Here is a 9626-nt window from a genome sequence, read left to right on the forward strand (position 1 = left end):
AGATTACCCAAGGAGTATAAAATGCATATTTAGAAGATAGGGTTAAACCTAGACACACCTTGCCTAGAGATTGGAGATATTATTCAAGCCATCCTAAATAACTAATCTTAGGAGACCCTTCTGAAGGTGTTAGAACTAGGCATGGACTTGGGAAGGAAGTGAACCACTCTACCTTTATCTCAATGACTGAACCCACCAACATCAATCAAGCCCTATCTAATAAATTTTGGATCTTAGCCATGCAAGAAGAACTTAATCAATTTGTATGGAATAATGTTTGGGTGTTAGTAGAAAGACCTAAGAATTAGTGTAGTTTGAACCAAATGGGTCTTTAAGAATAAAATGAATGATTCTAGTATGGTAGTTAGGAATAAGGCAAGATTGGTAGCTAAGGGGTACAACTAAATAAAAGGGATTGATTTTGAGGAGACCTTTACCCTTGTAGCTAGTTTTGAAGACACTAGAGTGTTACTAGCCTTTACCTATTATAAGAGACTTAAGATTTTCCAAATGGACGTCAAGAGTGCCTTTTCAAATGGGGTAATAAAAGAGTATGTGTTTGTAGAACAACCCCCATGTTTTAAGAGTTCCCAATTTCTAAATCATGTTTACAAATTAAAAAAGGCCATATATGGATTAAAACAGGTACCCAGAGCTTGGTACAAGAGGCTTAGCACAATCCTACTAGAGAGGGAGTTTATGAAGGGGAGCGTAGACACCACCCTTTTTCTGAGGAAAGTAGGAGATGAGTTACTCATTGCTTAGATCTATGTTGATGATATACTTTTTAGATCTTCTGATAAAAAACTATGTGATGATTTTTCTCTAAAATAATGAGTAAGGAATTTGAGATGAGTATGATGGGAGAGTTGTCCTACTTTTTGGGGTTTAGCATAAGACAATTGTATAATAGAACCTTTCTAAATCAATCAAAGTATATTAAGGATATCTTGACGAAATATGAAATGGATAAAGCCAAGATAATAAATACTCCCATGTATTCCAATGTTCCGTTGGATAAGGACCTAAATGGCAAATCTATTAGTCAAAAGAAGTATAGAGGAATGATTGGATCACTGCTTTACCTGACTGCTAGCCGACCTGATATAGTATTTAGTGTTTGTCTCTATGCTAGATTTCAAGCTAATCCTAAAGAATCCTGCCTAACTGTAGTTAAGAGAATTCTTAGATATCTCTTAGGGATCCAAAACTTAGGAATTTGATATACTAGGCACTGCACTTCATTTGAGATTATTGGATATTATGATTCTGATTTTATAGGATGTATGGTGGATAGAAATATCACTTATAGTACTTGCTAATTCATATGAAAGTTCTTAGTCTCCTAGTCTAGTAGAAAACAAAACTATGTTATACTTTTTACTACTGAACTTGAGTGCATTGCCTAAGGAAGTTATGTGGCCCAAGTCCTTTGGTTGAAGTAACAAATTCTAGATTTAGAATCACCTTTAGTTTTAATTTCAATTATTTGTGACAACATTAGTACTATCTGCATCTCTAAGAATTCTATCCAATATTCAAGGACCAAATGCATTGACATAAGGCACCACTTTATTAGAGACCATGTGATCAAAGGAGATATTGTGTTACACCATGTGACAACTGAAAATCAACTAACTGACATCTTTACTAAACCATTGGTCTTTGACACAATTAGTATCATAAGGACTAGATTGTGTTTGATTGACATAAATACATGAACTTAATGCTTACTAAATTTTGAATTTTATGCTTTCTGATCTTTTTTATTGTTATTTTTCTATTCTTTTTTCATGTATGACTTTCTTTTGCTTTCTATTTACAGTTATTGATTGTTATTTACTATTATATTTTTAGTGTTTATCTTTTTAGATTTTCTTATTTCTCTTTGAGTTTTTCTTTTTTGTCATTACTGAAATGATATTTTATGTCTTATTTTTATTTTTGAAAATTTGTAGTAAATGTTTTGGCATCCCTTCCTCTAACTAATTTTAGTGGTATAATTTTCTTTTCTAAACAAAATTCTATCTCAAATTATTAATTAGACTTTGCGATTGAGATTTTTCTATCTTGTTGTAATCTATCTTATAAAAATAATTTTCAAAATCTTTAATTCACTTTCAACCTTTTATTATCTTGTCATTACATTTATCATATGAATTTGATTCTATTTTGTGGTTTTGTCTTCCTTATATTAGAGAGTGAGTATTTCTTTTCTAATATCTAGAAGATATACTCACAACTGAGAATATTTAAGAGTTTCAAAAGGGATCTATCTTATAAAAAATGTTAAGGGCATAAAATGAGACAAAAAAAACTGAAAAGATGCACAATGATCTCAAAAAAAAATGAAAGATATATAAAGTGTATAAAAAAATAAAAAAATACACAAAAGTGCGCCAATCAATTAATAAGAGGAATAAAATGAGCTCACAAGAAAGTAAGCGTCATCTCTCTTTCAAACCTTTAAATCTTAGAAGAATTATTATGTCACTTGATATTTTTAAAGGCTTGATTTCAAATTTCATGATTGTGACTAATTACTTTGGTATATTATTCTATAAGATATTTTTTCTAAAACCAAATTTTAAATAAATCTCTTTTTCTTATCCAATTTATTTTTTTGAGTTAGATCTTTATTTTCAAAAGATTGTTTGCCCTATGAGAAGTCTGAGCTAGGGCTAACATGATCAGTTATTTTACCATTTTTTTTCAGATTTCAACGATGTTAACACATTGATTCATATAAATTTTAAATTTAATCACATGGAAAATTTATCATATTCGTGCTTTAATTAAAAAAAATATTTGCTTTTACTATTTTGATCAATTTTTATCGTCTTTTCTTTGTTTTCTATTTTATTTTTATTTTTTGATTTCCTCCTCCTTTTTGTAAAGTCAAAAAGGGGAGTACTGGGTAGTGTTTGAGTTATGTTTCATCATACTATTTTACTTCTATTCGATAATTTTGTTTGATGTTTCATTTAAACTGCTTAAGCTGAATTTTCTATAAAATGTTTGCCATCGTAAAAAATGGGGAGATTGTTGCGAATATGGATTTAGGGATTGATGATAATAAACATTTCAGCTACTTCTATTTTTCTACGACTACCTTACCTACTAATGTCTTAGGTCCATAAGATCAAATTGCAAATTAAGCTAGCTCAAGATTCTGTAGATTAGGACTGAGTAAGTTTGTAATGTACGTGAAATGACTTGTACTTTTTCTTGAGTTTATTATAATAATGTGAGTCATGATGCTAAGTAACCTTGCACACACACACAATCAGGGGAAAATTTCTGAATGTTTTAGAGTTTTTTGTTTTTGATCATATCGTTCGGAACGATCCCAAATATTTTTAGATGATCAGTTAAAAATAGAAATCCTAATTAGGTCATCCTGGTTAAGGTAGCCATAATTAAGCAAATCATCCTGAACGATATTAACATCATCATGGATGATAGGTTCAAATAAGAAAGAATCAAGCGTGAGATCTTTTTAGGCATATTTTATTTTGAACATTGTCCAGGATATCGTCCTGGAAATCATCCTGGATGATGTAGTGCAATTATGTTTAAATTAGTATGGTAATTAAGAAAAGCAATTAAAGTTTGATTGCTTGATCATATCGTCTTAGACAATCTAAGGGTCATCCTGGATGATCAATTAAATAAACCTTATTTTCTTCATGGATGACCAGAATAATATTCTAGATGATGTGTATTATTTTGCATTGATTGTCTGGGATGATCTCAAATCATCCTAGACGATTATATATTTTTCCATCATCCAAACATTCAATCAAGGTGATATTTTGGATGATATTTAATATTTTGAACTAATCATCCAGGACAACCATGAAATCATCATGGATGATTAGTTTAGTTTTTCATCATCTAGACATGCAAAAAGAGTGATGTTCTGGATGTTACTCAATGATTTTAAACTAATCATATAGGATGATAAATTATCATCCTTGACGATCAGAACAAATAAGACATTTAATCGTGTAGACTCTCCCAGATCGTCCTGGTTGATTGAGCTGAATTTGTATTGATCGTACAAGATGATCTAGCATCATCCTAGATGATCTATGTTAGTTTGTTGCAATTAATAGCAAATTTTAAGCTCATCTATATAAGACCTCTTTTTTACCCAAGGTTATATCTTTTGCTGTTGTCCTGACCTGAGAGATCCAAGAGGAGAGGGGTAGTAAGGGAGAGAGAGAGAGGATCTTATGTGGGAGAGTTTGTGAGGGGTTTCACAAAGGTTGCTCTAAACAAGGATATGCATCATCTTCTCCAGTCATCATCCCTAGTTCCTTGGATGTTTTAGAGAGGTTTACTTCAATGATTGATTAAGATTCTCTGCCCTCTTCAAGATGAAGCGAAGGAGTCGGGTTCTCTATCTGCTTTAGAAGGAAGCGAAAGGAGTCGGGTTCTCTACCTACTTTAGGAGGAAGTAAAAGGAGTTTGGTTCTCTGCCTCACTGGGGGTTGATGGAAAGGAGTTTTGTACAGGCTTCTCCTCCTTGCTATAGAGGTAAAAGGAGAGACACTAAGTTTACTTAATACTTGGAGGAGAGGCTCCGGAGAGTGGACATAGGTCAAGTTGACCAAACCACTATAAAATCTAGTGTGTTCTTTTTTATTGTATTTTTTGCCTTTAATTTCTGCACTTAATTTTTGTGGTAATTTTTCAATTGTAATTTTCTTTGAGAAATTTTTTAAAACACCAATTCACCCTCCTCTTGGTTAGCCTCGGGTTAGTTCATAAGGGCTTAACATCCTTAACAAACTTTTAAACCCCTTATAGTATTTGATGACCCATCCAACCCTCTCAGATCATTTAGCACTCTGTTCTATGATCCTACTACAGTTTGATATGACTTTTATCCCTTAGTGGGACATTAAAGGATAGACTTTAGCTGTCTTTCTTGCTGCTCACACGATCCCTGTGGATTCCCTACTTAATGATAACTTACTTGATAAATTTATCATGAGTGTGGATGAATAGGAGTCCCCTACTTAGGAGCTCTACTTTAACGGTGCATCATACATTAAAGCTTTATATCTAAATGAAACTTCCATAGTTAAGGTAGGTTTGGGCCTTATTTTTGTATCCTCTAAAGGTCATACTCTCAGATAGTCCTACAGTCTTTTAGAATCTCGTATTAATAAAGAAGTTGAGTATGAAGCTCTAATTTTGGGTTAAAGTTGGCCATTCATATGAAGATTATGTAGGTGAAGATATTTGGAGACTCTCAACTAATCATGAATGAAGTTACAGGAGTTTTGAAAGTACTTAAGCTTGAGCTCTTATCTTATCACAATAAGATAATGAAGGTCCTATTCTTAATTCTTGAAGTGACCATGGCTAGAATCCCTCAATCTGTGAATGGTAAAGCAATTTCATTGGCCAAGTTAGCAAAAAAATTGGCTGATCCAACTAGAAACCTATTATTTATTGTAGTCCAGTGTCGTCAAGCCTAGTGCCCCGCAGACTTTTCTTCTCCAGATCAGACCCTCACAATGTTTGCTATTGAGGAAGAGTTTGATTGGAGAGTGCCCTTTGTTGAGTAATTGAAACATGGTAGGCTTCCAGATGATCACTCTTTCTTGGCTCAGATTAAAAAGAGAGCTCTATCATTCACCTATATAAGTAATACCTTGTATTGATGATCTTTCGACCAAATGTGATTGTGTTGCCTTAATAATAAAGAGGCTCATAAGGTCATGGGTTGGATACATAAAGGGATTTATGGTGCTCATCAGTCCAAACCAAAAATGAAAGGCAAAATTAAACACCTTGGTTACTACTGGCTGACTATGATCTGTGATTGTATGGAGCAGACTTGAAGGTTCCACCAATGCCAGTTTCATGGTACAATAATCCACCAAACCCCTAATCCATTTCACCCTACTATGTCGTCTTAGCCTTTTAAAGGTTGGGGCATGAATGTAGTGGGTCCTATTGACCCTCTTTTCTCTAAGGGTCATTGGTTCATTTTTCCTGCCACTGATTACTTCTCTAAGTGGGCTGAAGCTATCCCACTTAAGAAAGTTAAATCATAAGATGTGATGCATTTATTTCATGATCACATTATTTACCACTTTGATGTTTCACATCATATCATCTCTGATAATGACCCATCATTTAGAAGCACCAAGATTGCTAGATTTGCCCGTTGCCATAATATTAATTAGCAATACTCCTCGATCTACTACCCCAAAGTCAATGGCTTGGCGAAGAAATTCAATAAAACTCTCATGCAACTAATAAGAAAAATCATTATTACAAAGAAATGAGAGTGGCATGATAGATTATCTGAAGTATTATGGGCATATAGGACTATATACCATACTCTTACTTAGTTTATCCCATATGCTTTGACCTTTGGGGTTGAAACAGTCCTCCCACTTGAGGTCGAGCTCCCTCATTGCATATGACGGTTATCATAATCTTTCTCATGAAGATAATGTCCGACTATAGTTGGAAGCGCTTGATGGTTTAGAAAAGCTCTTTTACAAGCTTATAAGAACCTCAAGTTATACCAGGCCCATATGGCCCAGTCACAAGATCGCCTTGTTTGACCCTGTACTTTTTGGATTGGCAACCTAGTTATTATTTTGTGTAGGAATATCTTCTCACACCGTCCTTGAAGTGGTAAGTTTGAGCCTATTTGGGATGGCCCCTTCATTGTAGAGAAAGTTTATGAAGGTAGTGCTTACCTACTTGTTGATTCAAATGTCATTCACCCTAAGCCTATCATTAACAAACAGTACTTGAAAAAGTACTATACCTGACTTTAGACCTTAATAGGGGAGCCTCTCTACCTCCTATAAATATCCCTCTATATTTGTACCCACTGAAAAGATCCTTCTTACTTTTTAGTAGTCTGTATGGCCACAATAATTTGTCCTCTACCACATGATGTTTGTTACAAAAAATATAAGGCTATCGTGAAAGGTGATACATTGATACACCATAAAGATGTTTGTGCTTACACCTGTACTTGCCAATCACACTGGTGTTGGCTAACAGATTCTTTAATTCATCCCCTCCCTACAAGGATTTGTTCTTCCTCCTAATTTCGCTTGTCACCTCTATCTATGGTCTAGGTTATCATAACCAACATATTATGTCCTTAGAGTTTTCTTGTTGCTCTAGGGTAAACCATATGATTCATGAATATACAAGTCTTATGGTTTGCCTAACTCGATATAGACTTAGGAGATTCATATGCCTTTGAATCAAACTTAAGTTTTATATCCCCAATTTTACTTGTCACCCCCAAGTACGATCTGGGATATCAAAACTAATAATTCAAACCCATTCTTGAGATGTGATATTTTATCCATGCCTACCTATGTTTGTTAGGTGTGGTGGTGTTGATCCACTATTCCTATGTGGATTTTTTTCTTCTTTTAATTTTTGTATAGCTATATCCCCTAGTTCGTTCAAATGAGTTGAATATGATTTGAGATATTATAACCATTGACTTAGACCCTTAAAGGATGTGATATTGGGTTCATGCCAACCCATGTTAGTGGGGAGTGGTAACATTGATCTACTATTCATATATAAATTCCATTCATATATCAATTTTATTCTGATTGTGCTCCCCAATTTCATTCATGTGGCGAATACTTCAATTCTTTGCAAGATCCTATCTATTCTCTCTCTCCCCAATTTTGTTCATGTGGCAAACATTGCCTGGGTTATCAAAGCTAATACTTCAATTCCTTGTAAGATCCTATCTAATATCTCTCTCCCTAGTTTTGTTCATGTGGCAAACTTGGCATGTGTTAATAATGCCAACCATATCCCCCTCTCTTTGTGTTCCAATAATTAGAGGTTATTTTCATACTATGAGTACTCATGAATATGATAAATGTTCCCTCTATCATGTATTATTTTTTACAATATGTGGTATGCCCAATCTATGATTGTAAACATATAAAAGAAAACTATAAAATAATATATTAAAAAAAATGATAAGCTCTAAATTTAGTAAAACTGGTTGCCCTTGCCATAAGTAGAACTCGGCTTTACTCTCTAAGAGCTCCAATTTCCCTCTCTTTTTGTTACTTTGATGTGATGATAATATTTCCTAACAAATTCCACCAGCAGTTGGATACTTGTGACCATGACAATTTCTCCTCTACCCCATGGTAACTAAAAGTTGGTTTGGGAATTCTTAGACAACATTTTATTTGGAATGCTTTCACTTACCTTTACTTTCTTTCTCACATCCCTACACAGATATATGTCAGGTTGGTGTTGAGGTGACTTTCACCTTCTAACCTACTATTTTGATATGGTTAGGCATGTAGTTTGTGTTAAGAGTGTTGCTATTTGCATGTTTTATATTCTTGCAACTTCTATAGTTTTGATGATTTCAAATATTATTATTTTATGTATAGTTATCACCTAACACTTTTTGAAAAAGTTGTTTTTGCTCTTGTGTGTACTAACATTTCAAGAAAATCAAACTCCAAACTATAAAGACTTCAAATCAAATTCAGCATGAGATACTTTGGGGATTTAAAACTTGTATTTTTTCTTTGAATTAAGTTTTGAAAGGGAGTGATTGTAATTGAGTGAGTACACACACACACACTTAAGGAGATCTTGAGAAATTTGTACTGATCGTATGGGACGAACTTAATTCGTACGGGACGATCAAGTCAGTTATCTCCTCATACGAGCAATGGAACGAGCAGGAGTCAAAGGAAATTTTTCTAAGTCCTGATCGTCCAGGATGAACTGTATTCATCCCAGGATGAAATATTCTATGGAAAATTTTTATTCAAAAATGAAGTGTATTCATTCCAGGACGAGTTGCTCTCTGGATTGCTATCGTCCAGGATGAAGTGTATTCATCCCAGGATGATTTGCTCTCTGTAAAACTTTCATCCGGACGAACCTTAACTTCATCCCAGTATGAAGTGAACCGACTCTGAAATTAAGTGTCGTTATGCAGTTTTTTGGGAACCGACCTATGGAATAACCGTTCATACCAAACGAACCTAGTTCGTACGGGACGATGTGTGTGTACGAAGTCATTTTGTACCCATATACTGAAAGTTCGTTAGGGATGTTATGCCCTATGAACTAGTCCTGAGGCTAACCAAGAGGGGGGGTGAATTGGTAATTTTAAAAATTCTTTAAAACCAAGAATAAATATTACAAACCAAAATCACCACGAAAAAATAAGTGCGAAATAATTAAAGTGTGGAAGCAGTAAAAAGAACATAAGGGTTTATAGTGGTTCGGACAACTTGACCTACGTCCACTTCCCGGAGGCGCCCTCCGAGTATTGTACTACCAACATGACTCTCCTTTACCCCCACAGCTAGGCGGAGAAATCCTTACAAAACACCTCCTTTTTACCACACCCGTCAAGGCAGAGAACCCAACTCCGTTTTCTTCCTCCTGAAGCAGGCAGAGAACCTCGATCGATTACTGAAGCTTACCTCTCCCAACCCTTCCAAGGACAAGAGACTCTAGGGAAGAAGAAGTGGAATAATGCTTGGAGCAACCCTTGTGAACTCCCTCACAAGCTCCCCTCACAAGATCTTCTCTCTCTCTCTCTCTCTCTCTCTCTCTCTCTCTCTCTCTCT

The sequence above is a fragment of the Dendrobium catenatum genome, unplaced genomic scaffold, assembly GCF_001605985.2.
Source record: "Dendrobium catenatum unplaced genomic scaffold, ASM160598v2 fragScaff_scaffold_1632, whole genome shotgun sequence".
Classification (NCBI taxonomy): Eukaryota; Viridiplantae; Streptophyta; class Magnoliopsida; order Asparagales; family Orchidaceae; genus Dendrobium; species Dendrobium catenatum.